Genomic DNA, 13,299 nt, shown 5'->3' on the forward strand with positions numbered 1-13,299 from the left:
CACACATATGTACGTGATCACCTGCACACATATGTACATGATCATTTGCGTACATATGTCCGTGATCACACAAACCAATTATTATACACTTAACGGAATTTTTTTTACCAAAAACAAGTAGCAGAATACATTTTGGCTTAAATTTATGGCAAAATTTGATTTTATTGGATTTCTTTTCAAATAGAAAAAAGAAAATATTGTTTTTTTTCCAAATTTCCGCTATTTTTGCGCTTATATCGCAAAAAAAAAAAAACGGAGTCGTGAATAAATAACACCAAAATAAAGCTCTATTTGTGCGAACAAAATGATAACAATTTCATTTGGGTACAGCGTAGCACGACCGCGCAATTGTCACTGAAAGCGATAGAGCGCTGAAAGCTGAAAATTGGGCTGGGAAGGAAGGGGGTGAAAGTGCCCGGTATTGTAGTGGTTAAAGGCAAAGTTCCTCTTCTGAATGCAGAAGAATTGTGTTCAGGAGAGGAGCTTTTAGGCATTAAAATAATCCAAAAACTCCTAAACTCTAGGCACGTTTAGCACTTATTTCCAACAAGGATTTGGAAAAGCCGCACTTAGGAATAAAATTAAGGTTGCTGCCACCCTCCAAGTCCTCAGCCCCCTGTTTGGAGGCTGTGGGCGTTTGACTGTTTATTATATTAATATGGGGCTTTAGGCTCTACCTGGTCCAAACAAGATGTTTTACCTAGATCAATGCCCTATGGCAAAAAGCGTTATAAATATACAAATTAGGCTCCCCAGCCCTGAAATGACTTACAATTCCATACATTGTAAGTCATTTCAGGACTGGGAAGCCTAATTTGTATATTTATAACGCTTTTTGCCATAGGGCATTGATCTAGGTAAAACATCTTGTTTGGACCAGGTAGAGCCTAAAGCCCCATATTAATATTATAAACATTTAGCACTTATTTGTTTCAATGATCAGAATAAATTAAAATTCTGGCCAATTAAACTCCCAAACTCCAAATCACTAAAAATGATAAAGGTCTTCCAATGGCTATCCCATAGATCAGGGGGTCTCCAAACTGTGGCCCGAGGGCCAGATGTGGCCCTTTGCTAGCCTTTGTCTGGCCCTTGGGGCACAATTCCTCCCACTGATATGAGGCACTATTCCTCCCACTGATAACAATGGGGCACTATATCTTCCACCGATACCAATGATACTATTCCTCCTAATAGGGGGAATACTCCTCCTCCTATTGACCATCAACCCTGAGGCCATATTTATTCTCACTGATGCTGGGCCTGTGAAATTTTCTGCCCTTGCCGACCACAATCCGTCCCTCCTAAAGTCTGAAGGACAATAAAGTGGCCCTTTGTTTGAAAAGTTTGGAGATCCCTGCCATAGATGGTCAAAAGCCTCAAAAAGAATGATAGGCAGTGGGGGATATGATGGTCTCTAGTGTCCCAAGCTGCTGAGACCTGTAAATTCTTCCTCATTTAAAGGCCCATTCACACATAGCGAACCATCTTCCTTTTCACCCTTATTTGATGATGATTGCTCCCGACAAATAGAAGTCATGGCACCTACATCCCTACACAGCCCGACTGCCAAAGATGTTTGAAACCGTTGTATCACTTGATATTACTGAGCATTCTAAGAGTAACTTTTAAAGTGGTAGTAAACCGCCAGTGATTTTTTTTTTTAACCTGCAATGCAACGTTATAATGGGCAAGCATCACATACTAGCACATTATGTGAAACGAACCTTAGAACGAAGCACTTTCAGCAGCAAGCTGTAGCCGCTGACAGGGCTTCCATCTTCCCCCGGTCTTCCTTCCAAGTTGCCATTGTGCTGGGTGTTCAGTGTGCTCCTGTACCTTTAAGAAGGGGGTGGCTCCCCTTCAGTCCACCTGCTCTCACCTATCCATCAGAATGCATGTGCCTCCACTGTGGGGACACTCATAAGTTAGTGTTAGGTACCACAGACACAGGGGTGCCTTGGCGGGGCTCTGTGGCTTACGCATGCATTTGCAAATGTGTGCAGACTAAACCCCATATTGTTAGACAGGTTAATTGGTCGTCTGTGGGCTGGTGGTAAGTAAAGCTTGGTTTTTTTTTCCTCAGTTTATCCTTGGGTTTGTTTGTATCCTTCCAAGTTTGCAGAATCCAGCACAGGACTCTGAAAGAATAGTCCGGGTGGCCGTTCCTTCAGAGCGCATGTGCCGGTGATGTCACCGGCTGCATGTACAGTAAAAACCAGTAAAAACCCCTCTAAACCGCGCACATTTAGAAGATATTTATGTTACCTATAGGTAAAATTCACATTAGGACTGAAACAACTAATCGATTACTATTTTCATAATCGATTAATCGGCCAGTAACAAAATGGAGTTAAAGTTAATGAGTCTGATGATATTTACCAGATTGACCATTTAATAGTATATCTCTCCTCTAATAGTATATACAGCGTATATCTCTCCTCTAATAGTATATACAGTATATCTCCTAATAGCATATGCAGTATATATCCCCTCTAATAGTATATACAGTATATATCCCCTCTAATAGTATATATCCCCTCTAATAGCATATGCAGTATATATCCTCTCTAATATTATATACAGTATATATCCCCTCTAATAGTATATATCCCCTCTTATAGTATATATAGTATATCTCTACTCTAATAGTGTATATAGCCTCTAATAGTATATACAGTATATCTCTTCTAATAGTATGTACAGTATATATCCCCTCTAATATATACAGTATATCTCTTCTGTCTGTTATTCTCAGAGTGGATTAGATATTTTGCTCCTTAACCATATAGTTGGTTATTTATATCTACCACTGCATATAGAGATATTTAAGAATAAATTGTAGGGCTGTTACTGATCAAAAATTTTGTGTTCGATTAATCGATATTTTTTTTAATCGATTAATCGACTAATTTCGATTAATTATAACAGATCCAACTACTTTTAGCTGATCTCCTTGCATTGCAACTCTGCATAAGTCAGTGGTAAATGTGGTATACACTATATATAATCACCTGACACTACTTAGTTTTCACAATCCATGACTTAACTTCACAGTTCACACAAACGTTTTAAATTCAAACTGTAGCACTGATGTAAGTAATTTTTTTTTTCCACAGTAGCGTGACAATCCCTCCACCTCCGGTCTAACGAATCTCTCACCTTATGGCATGGACCCCCTGTGCAAACAGGTGGTCATGCATGCGGGTATCAAAAGGGTTAACACGGACCATAAACTTCTCTCACAATCTCAGGTCGTGGGTAGAAAGAAAAGATCTAAGTGCTCACTGCTTAAGAATAAGATTTAATTTTTGTGTTCAAACACAAACTACTCACATAAAGATGATAAAAACACAGCATGTAAGGCCGACAATCGTGTTAGTTCCGTAGGACAGCAGCGGGGGGCGCCATGCGTAGCTCCTCCCACGTACACGTTACGTTCAAGTAGAAACTTCAACGTCACTGGACTCCTCCCCACTTCCCTTCGTTAGCAGACGGAGGCACTTGGGGAAGGGATCTCCGGTGGAATTCCCTGAAGACCCGGGAAGTCGGCGGAGAGGTGAGTACCGGTCGAAAGAATTTTGATCGATCAAAAAAAAATTGATCGATCAAAAAAATTTACGATTAATCGAGGAATTAATCTTTAATTTTCACAGCCCTAATAAATTGCCTTTTTTTTTAAAACTTTACATATTAAATAAATTATACACCACACCTTTTTTTCTGTCTAACCGATTAATCGAAACAATAACCGGCCAACTAATCGATTATGAAAATAATCGTTAGTTGCAGCCCTAATTCACGTACAGGTATGGGAGTTTACGCCAACTTTAAGTTTTTCAAGAATTCAATAGATGCAATAAGCATAATCTACAGATAAAATCCAGTTTCTTATTACAGCCGTGGCATACATTAGCTTTTAAAATGCAACACTGACATTCTAAAAACCTCTTTGTTGCATGCTGCCCCTATTTCAAGTACTGGAGAAAGTGGCCATGCACCCTAAAGGGTCTATACATTTATTTTTTTTGCCAGATTTTAAACAGCTACAATGGAGAATGGTCTTGATCTTTTATTGAGCTCCAACCACCAGAAGGATATGATGATGGCACATCAATGCAACTCTGGCTGAATCATAAAATGTATCCAGTATTGGTCAAATTCTCCATGTCCATTATTCACAGATAACTGAAGGAGGACTTTTTTTTTTTTTTTTTTTTTTTTTTTTTTTTTTAATAACTGACGGGATATTTTTTAAAAAGCATTGGTCTTGCTATAGAATCTTTGAAACTCCGGTGGAAATTGTACGACCATGTACAGCATTAGCAGAGCATCAGGAAAAAAAAAATACATTCATATGATATGAACATTCACACACGGACTAGTATCCTACAATTCTTTCCCAAGACTTCCCGTGGATATTAAAACAGTAATGAGAGGCAGAGGAATTACGTAAAACAGCAATATGTTAAAAAGACAATTTCTTCCCCCAGTCCCTCTCTGACATTAGACATTTCCATACACTGTTCAAGCCGGACAACGAACATTTCATCTGTCAAAAAGATCATCAGAACAATGCCCAAAATAGTCAATACATGGTAGTGTATAGTTACACTAAGGCTTGTTGTTTTTATGAATATTCTTAGTCTGCGAGCCTAAAAAAAATCTTCCTCCTCAACTATAAGAAGTTTCTAAATGACAAGTCAGAGACATTTGTACAAGGGAAAGCAGGAGCCAACTCACAATATGCAAATGTTCTCCACGTGCCTGGAAGAGAAATGAGACAAAGATTACTGCAAGCCAGCAGCCTGGTGACTGGGAGGAAGAAAAAAAATAAAAAAGAGAAGATCTGGGCGGGATCAAGGTGTTTTTTTTTTCTGCAGATCAAAACGATCTCTTCATGATTCCAGCCAGTTATCACGCAACAGACCTCCAACGCAGGCCACTAGGCCATCAGATTCCCTCCAGGAGCAGCTGAGGCCTACACTGGTGTCTTCATAAAGCTGCCAGCAACAGACACACACAAGGAGCATGCTCAGTGCAGGCTCTTCCCTCCAGCTGGAGATCTTAGGCTGGAGCATGTTTGCAGAGGAAGGGTTATCGTGATCAGCAAGAGCCACCACCAGGGCCCCATATCAATGGATTATCCAGCAAAGTGGGTGAAACACACACACACACACACACACACACACACACACACACACAGTTCTTTATAGTAAACAGTCATAAATAACACAAGAGATTCAGTGTACGGCCTACATTGAAAGCTGCAGTGAAACACACAAGCTATGCAGGATATTGTTGCTCAAGCTTATATTATAAACCCTTTCATACCTCTACACAAAGTAATCCCCGATCTGCCATTCTAAATCAAAGGCTGTCCCTGTATACCTGTTAAAAACAAATGTTTATTTTTTATTTTTTTTTAAATGCCAAGCTAGATTGTCTTCATAATATGGTATTAAAGTGGGAGTTGGGCCGTGTTTTTTTTTTTTTTTTTTTAAAGTCAGCAGCTACAAATACTGCAGCTGCTGACTTTTAAAATAAGGACACTTACCCGCCCAGCGCGCCCGCGATGTCGGCACCCGAAGCCGATCTCTCGATAGTCTCTCGGGTGCTGCGGCCGCCATCTTGGGTATGGGAATCAGGAAGAGGAGCCTTTCCCGGTTCCCTACTGCGCATGCGCGAATCGCGCTGCGCAATAAGGATGGTCCCCGCTGTCCCTGGGATCCGTGCGTTTCCCAGCGGACAGCGGGGGACCCGCAGGAAGTGGCGTAAATATCTGCAGATTCTGTAGATATTTCTGCCGGAAGTGGGTGCAAATACCTGTACTGTACAGGTATCTGCACCCCCCCCCCTCCCCCCTGAAAGGTGCCAATTGGGAGGGTTCCGATGAGCGGAAGTTCCACTTTAGGGTGGAGCCCCGCTTTAATATCATTTACTTGAGCTGTAGCTGCAGAAGAATGTAGGGCTGAAGGGCTGAAACAACTAATCGATTAATCGACAACTAATCGATTATGAAATTAATTGATTACTATTTTCATAATCGATTAATCGGCCAGTAACAAAATGAGCTTAAAAAAAAAACTAAAAAGAGCCCTTTATAGTACAAAGAGCAAATCGCTACTGTAAATATTACTTTCACAGTTCTACAATAAAAAAATGAACCCCTTACAGCAGTGATTATCTGCTTTTTTTTTTTCTACTATAAAGGGCTAATTTTAGTTTTTGTTAACCACATTATGTTACTAAACGTCTAAGCCCTTGTACACACGGTCAGAGATTCCGTCTGAATGTTTCCTATCGGACCGTTTTGTCGGATATTCCGACTGTGTGTGGTCTACATCGGACTGTTTCCGCCGGAGTGTCCGACGGACCAATTTTTCCAACTTGCCGGTAAAATGCTCCGATCGGACATACTCCGATCATGTGTAGCCTACTCCGATGGACAAAGTGCCACGCATGCTCAGATCAAATTCCTAGACCAAAGCTATTGGCTACTAGCCTGAACGTAGTCCCGTCGTAACGTAATAACGTCATCACGTTATGTACAATCGGATTTTCCGACAACTTAGTCCGACCGTGTGTATGCAACATCACTTCCGGACCTCTTCCGGAATTAATCCGTTGGTATTACTCCGACAGATTTGGTTGTCGGAATCTCCGACCGCTGTACAAGGGCTTAGACCTGGTTCACATCTATTTGTTTATTTGTGCTTTTTTGCAGAAATTCACATGGTTTCCTATGGGACACGTTCACATCTGAAAGGGTCGGGGACTTTTAAACGCACAATGGTGCTTTATTGGTTCAATATACTTTAATGGAGAAGCTGCAGAAAAGCACGTAATGCGTTTTTGCAGCAATTTTTGTTTTTTAATCTGCCCAAAAAAAAAAAAAAAATGCAAATTGCAGTAAAATGACGTGCGCAAAAATCAAAACGTACAGCAAAAAGCACTGCAGAAACAGATCAAAAGCAAAACTGTATTAGGTGTGCATCGAGCCTTATGCTGGCCACACCGATCAATTTTCAGATGAGAATATTCAGACGAAAAATCGTTGTAAATTCGCTGAATGAAAGAATTTTGTTTTTGAAATTTTCACTTGTTTTTAAAATGAATAATTTCTGAATGAAAACCACATACAATGTCTGAAATTTCCTTTGACTAAGAATTTTTCTATTATTTCCAAATTTTCCCATCACTGTGGTTGAAAATGATCAATTTGACCCACTTTTTTTTTTTTTTAAGGTTATTAACCGATTAATCGAAAAACAATCAGCCAACTAATCGATTATGAAAATAATCGTTAGTTGCAGCCCTAGAAGAATGACCTAAAAAAAAAAAATGACAGCAGCTTTCCAACTTGTCTATTTACACACAGCCTTCTGCAGCCCAGTCCAAGGTTTAATAAAAATATGAGGGACAAAAACAGATTGCCTCTTTTTTGTTGTTGTTGTTGTTGTTGTTATGTTTCACCTCAGCCCCTACCACCATACATATACAACTACTGATATGTATAGAATTCCTATTCTACGAACTTGATTCCAATATTTACAAAAATATGACATGAGAAAGACTGGACTACAAATGGTCATGTGCAAACAAGCCAACACAAAGATAGCTGTGTACACTGACAAGTATATAGGTCAGCAGCACATACATAGTACTGGCCCTGATCGACACCCGAATAGCGCCCGACTTGACCACACCGATAGATTCCTATGGCTCTCCAGTGCAGGTCGAAAAAACAAAAGCAAAGATCTCATTGGTTGCAACATTTTGAGAGATTTCCATTCCACTTGTTTTAAAGGCATTAAAAACCCTCCTACCGGCACCTATTACCTTGTCGTCGCCGGATTCTGGGTCACAGAAGAACACAAGTGGGTGCACGCCTGTGAACCAGAAGAAAAGAATGACCAAAAAAGCCTCTCTAGTCATTTACAACTCTAATGCCGCGTACACACGATCGGAATTCCGGCCAGAAAAAAAGACCGATGAGAGCTTTTCATCAGAAAATGCGACCGTGTGTACGCTCCATCGGAATTTAGCTGTCCGAATCTCCGCCAGCCAAAAATTTATAGCATGTTCTCAATTTTCCCGACGGAAAAACTTGCAATTCCGATCGTGTGTATGCAATTCCGACACGCCAAAAATCGCGCATGCTCAGATTCAACTACGAGAGAGAAGCTATTGGCTACTGGCTATTGAACTTCCTTTTTCTAGTCACGTCGTACGTGCTGTACGTCACTGCGTTATAAATGATCGGAATTTGCTGTGACCGTGTGTAGGCAAGACAGCTTGAGCCGAATTCCATCGGGAAAACCATCAGAGCTTTTTCCCCGATGAGAATTCCGATCGTGTGTACGCAGCATAAGGCCTCGTTCACACCAGCACTGTGTGTTTAATTCTTAAAGGCACCCCAACACACCTTGCTGAACGCATGCATCAACAAGCATGGTAAAAAGTACCATGCGCTTTGGTGCGATCATGCAGTACTTTTGTGTGGTTCTTTGCACATGGAGCAGCCTATTTAAATAAATGTGCCGCCCTAAAAATCACTGCACAAATCTGCACACATTTTGTCATGTTACAACCAAAAAATTAAATTTCATAATATAATAATTTATTGGGATTTTATGCAATTTGTATCCAGCCCCCTTTACTCTGATACCCCTAACTAAATACTAGTGGAACCAATTGCCTTTAGAAGTCACCTATTAAAGAGGAAGTAAACCCTTACAAACCACTTTGACCTACAGGTAAGCCTAGATTAAGGCTTACCTGTAGGTCCAAGAAATATCTCCTAAACCTATATGGTTTAGGAGATATTTGCCCGAAAACGGGCACCGCTGTCTACGGCGCATGCGCCGTAGACAGCGGCGCGCAGGCGCACTAAACGCGGCAGTTCCAAGAATGGAGCTGCCGCATTTGTCGACTCCCGTGCGCATGCGCAGGAGTGACGTCATCGCGGCTTTGCCGAATGACAGCGGCGGAGCTGCGAGACGCCACTCCCGTGCGCATGCGCGGGAGTGACGTCATCGCGGCTTCGCCGCTGTCATTCGGCGGAGCTGCGAGACGCCACAAGCAAGATGGATGCGGCGGACTACAGGGGACAGCGGCGACTTCGCTGGCTCCTGTGTCAGGTAAGTGACACATAATGGGCTACTATGCGATGTGATGCGATGCATAGTAGTCCATTATGCTTTACCTTTGCAGGGAAAAAAAGAGGAAGTAAACTCATCAGGGTTTACTTCCTCTTTAAGTAGAGTGCATTAGTGTGCAATCTCAGTATAAATACAGCTGTTCTGTGAAGCCCACGGAGGTTAGAGGACCTTAGTGAGCAAACACCATGAAGGTCAAGGAATACACCAGACAGGTCAGGGATAAAGTTGTGGAGAAGTTTAAAGCAGGGTTAGGTTATAAAAAAAAAATCCCAAGATTTGAACATTTCACGGAGTTCTGTTCAATCCATCATCCAAAAATGGAAAGAGTACGGCACAACTGCAAAACTACCAAGACATGGTTGTTCATCTAAACTGACCGGGCCGGGCAAGGAGGGCATTCATCAGAGAAGCAGTCAAGAGGCCCATGGTAACTCTGGAGAAGCTGCAGAGATCCACAGCTCAGGGGGGAGAATCTGTCCTCAGGACAACTATAAAGCCCCATACGCACTGGTTTTTGTCTTCATATTTACCAAAACCATGTAGTGCGAGGACCTCCCTGATTGCATACACATTGAAACTCCTAAGGTTTTACCTCACATTATATGGTTTTTATAAATCTGAAGGAAAAACTCAGCAGAAAATCTGATAGTGTGTATGGGGCTTTAATCATGCACTCCACAAATCACTTTATGGAAGAGTGGCAAGAAGAAGAAGAAGAAGAAGAAGAAGAGAAGCCATGTGGGGGACACAAAGATGTGGAAGAAGGTGACCTGCTCAGATGAGACCAAAAAATTTAACTTTTTGGCCTAAAAGCAAAACGCTATGTGTGGCGAAAAACTAACACTGCACATCACCTTAAACGATCCCCACCGTGAAACATGGTGGTGGCAGCATCATCATGTGGTGGGGATGGTTTTCTTCAGCAGGGACAGGGAAGCTGGTCAGAGTTGATGGGAAGACGGATGGAGCCAAATATAGGGCAATCTTAGAAGAAAACCCGTTAAGAGTCTGAAAAAAGAATTGAGACCGGGGTGGAGGTTCACCTTTCGGCAGGACAATGACCCGAAACATCCAGCCAGAGCTACAGTGGAATGATTTAGATCAAAGCATATTCATGTGTTAGAATGGCCCAGTCACAGTCCAGACCTAAGTCCAAATGAGAATCTGTGGCAAGATTTGAAAATTGCTGTTCACAGACGCTCTCCATCCAATCTCACAGGGCTTAAGTTATTTTGCAAGGAAGAATGGGCAAAAATGTCACTCTCTAGATGTGCAAAGCTGGTAGAAACATTCCCAAAAAGTCTTGCAGCTGTAATTGCAGTGAAAGGTGCTTCTACAAAGTATTGACTCGGGGGGGCTGAATACAAATTCACGCCACACTTTTCACATATTTGTAAAAAATTTGGAAAACTATTATTTTCCTTTCACCTTCACAGTTATGTGCCACTTTGTGTTGGTCTATCACATAAAATATTTAAATTTTTGGTTGTAAAATGACAAAATATAGAACATGTCAAGGGGTATGAATACTTTTTCAAGGCACTGTACCTGTACAGGTATGTACTGAGCTTTACGTTGTTTTTTTCTGCACCCTTGTAACATACTCCATGAGCACCTGAACCTCTACCTTTCCCTCTTACTTCTGTTTATTTGGAACACGTTGGTTACATTCATGTGTACTGCTCGATGCACATTACAAATCCCATAGTCCATTTGAGGATTGAGCAAGAGAGGGTGGCTACATTTCTACATACAGAGTGACCATGGAGGAGAACAAGTGGAAGTCATCCACAGCAGCAAAAGAATATGAATATTGAGATTTTGGGACCTAGAGCAACAGAAGGTACTTTTTTTCAGTTAACCACTTCCCGACCGGCGCACGCACGCTGGCAGAATGGCACGGACAGGCAAATGGGCGTACAGGTACGTCCTTTTAAAATTGCCACCCTGCCATTGCGTGCGTGCCGGTCGGGACCTCCGTGAGTTCGATCGCGGGTCCTGCGGACTCGATCGCCACTGGGATACCCGCAATCGTCTCACGGGGAGATTCTGCCTAGGAACAATGACACTGATCTCTGCTCCCTGTAATTGGAGCAGAGACAAGTGATGTGTAAAACACAGCCACGCCCCCCACAGTTAGCAACACACCCCTAGGACACACTTAACCCCTACACTGACACCTAGTGGTTGACCCCTTCACTGCCAGCATCATTTACACAGGAATTAACGGATTTGTATAGCACCGATTGCTGTATAAATGACAATGGTCCCAAAAATGTGTCAAAAATGTCTGATGTATCCGCCATAATGTCGCAGTCAATAAAAAAAAAACGCTGATCGCCATTACTAGTAAAAAGCCATAAAAACGGTACCCTATTTTTTAAACGCTATAACTTTTGCGCAAACCAATAAAAAAAAAAAATTAACAAAAATATGTAGAAGAATACGTATCGGCCTTAACTGAGGATAAAAATGATTTTTTATACATTTTTGGGGGGATATTTACTATAGCAAAAAGTAAAAAATACTTTTTCAAAATTGTCGCTCTTTTTTTGTTTATAGCGCAAAAAATAGAAACCAAAGGATTGATCAACCACCAAAAGAAAGCTCTATTTGTGGGGGGAAAAAAAAAGGACGTCAATTTTCTTTGGGAGCCACGTCGCACGACCGCGCAATTGTCAGTTAAAGCGACGCAGTGCCAAATCGCAAAAAGTGGTCTGGTCTTTGGCCAGCAAAATGGTCCGGGGCTTATGTGGTTAAGAATACATATCTAGTAGGATTTTTTAAATTAAAATAGTTTAACCTTTTTATTTAAAACCCTCTTTAAATATATGAGGCTTAGTATGCCAAAATCTAGTTCTTAATCTACCACTGAACTGCACAAAACAGCCTCTGCAAACAGATCTCCTCCTGGAGGTTCTCACAAAACTTTGTGGGTTGAGAAGGTTTTACACTCTGTGTCCAGATAAGAGCGCCGCATTCACGACTTCTCAGTGAACAGTAAACAGAAAAGCGAAGCCTTTAAAAATTCCAATCCAAAAACCAAAAAGGAAATAAACTCTGCAAAGGGAAACATGAAAAAAAAGGCAAAAACCTGGAATAATTGAGGCTATTTTGATTTGTTGTACACAAACTGGAGTTCAGACAAGTGACAATAATATACTAGCGATTTTGATGGTCATAGTGTAAAAAACGCATAATCCACACTTGTATGATTTTATCAGTGTTCTTCCTTATTTGTACTTGTTATTGCAATACTGGTATGTCCTGAACTACTGTTTTCTTTTTATTGATTTGTATCGTTTGTGTGTGTGCGCCCGTTGTTTTGGACTGTTTTGTACACTTTACAAATTTGTTTCATAAAAATTATCTCAACTCGAGAAAAAAAAAAAAGAATTATCTTTAGCTTTTTAACCACTTGCTTACTGGGCACTTAAACCCCCCTCCTGCCCAGACCAATTTTCAGCTTTCAGCGCTGATGCACTTTGAATGACAATTGCGCGGTCATACAGCACTGTACCCAAATGACATTTTTATCATTTTTTTCCCATAAATAGAGCTTTCTTTTGGTGGTATTTAATTACAGCTCAGAGTTTTATTTTTTGCTAAACAAACAAAAAAAATGCAAAAAAAAAAAAATCATATTTAATAGTTTGTTATAAAATTTTGCAAACAGGTCCTTTTTCTTCTTCATTGAAGTGCGCTGATGAGTCACTGATAGGCTGCACTGGTGGGCACTGATAGGCATAGTTAAGGCAGCACTAATAGGCACAGATAAGATGCCACGGATGGGTGGCACTAAGGGGCACTGATAGGTACCACTGATAGATGAGACTGATGGGCACTGATAGGTGGCACTGCTGGGCACGGATATGTGGCACTGGGGTGCAGCACCTTTGTTGAGGCAGATTGTGGGCACTGCTGGGTGGCACTGTGGGCACTTATTTTTTAATGATGTGGCACTGGCAGGGCTGGCTGTGATCGGGACTAATGTCCCGATCACGGCCGCCAGTGATCGGCTCTTTTTTTTTTCTCCTCGCGCTGTCAGTGCGAGGAGGAATAATAGCCGATTGCCGGCTCCGTTGTATCACATGATCAGCTGTCATTGGCTGACAGCTGATCACGTGATAAGGGG

The 13,299-nt window shown here is 41.4% G+C and overlaps 1 protein-coding gene across 2 annotated transcripts in view; it reads right to left on the minus strand.

The window, feature by feature from the left end:
* The window catches only part of EHMT1 (euchromatic histone lysine methyltransferase 1), a 199,794-nt gene extending 194,817 nt beyond the window's left edge, over window positions 1-4,977 (minus strand). For both annotated transcript variants that reach the window (XM_077467962.1, XM_077467942.1), the window contains exon 1: window positions 4,744-4,977. The gene's annotated coding sequence lies outside the window, so the exon portion shown is untranslated. The remainder of the gene's footprint in view (window positions 1-4,743) is intronic.
* Window positions 4,978-13,299: the final 8,322 nt, after the last annotated feature.

This window comes from Lithobates pipiens, unplaced genomic scaffold (genome assembly GCF_037356315.1).
Source record: "Lithobates pipiens isolate NorthernLeopardFrog02 unplaced genomic scaffold, aLitPip1_a1.2 Scaffold_11, whole genome shotgun sequence".
Lineage (NCBI taxonomy): Eukaryota > Metazoa > Chordata > Amphibia > Anura > Ranidae > Lithobates > Lithobates pipiens.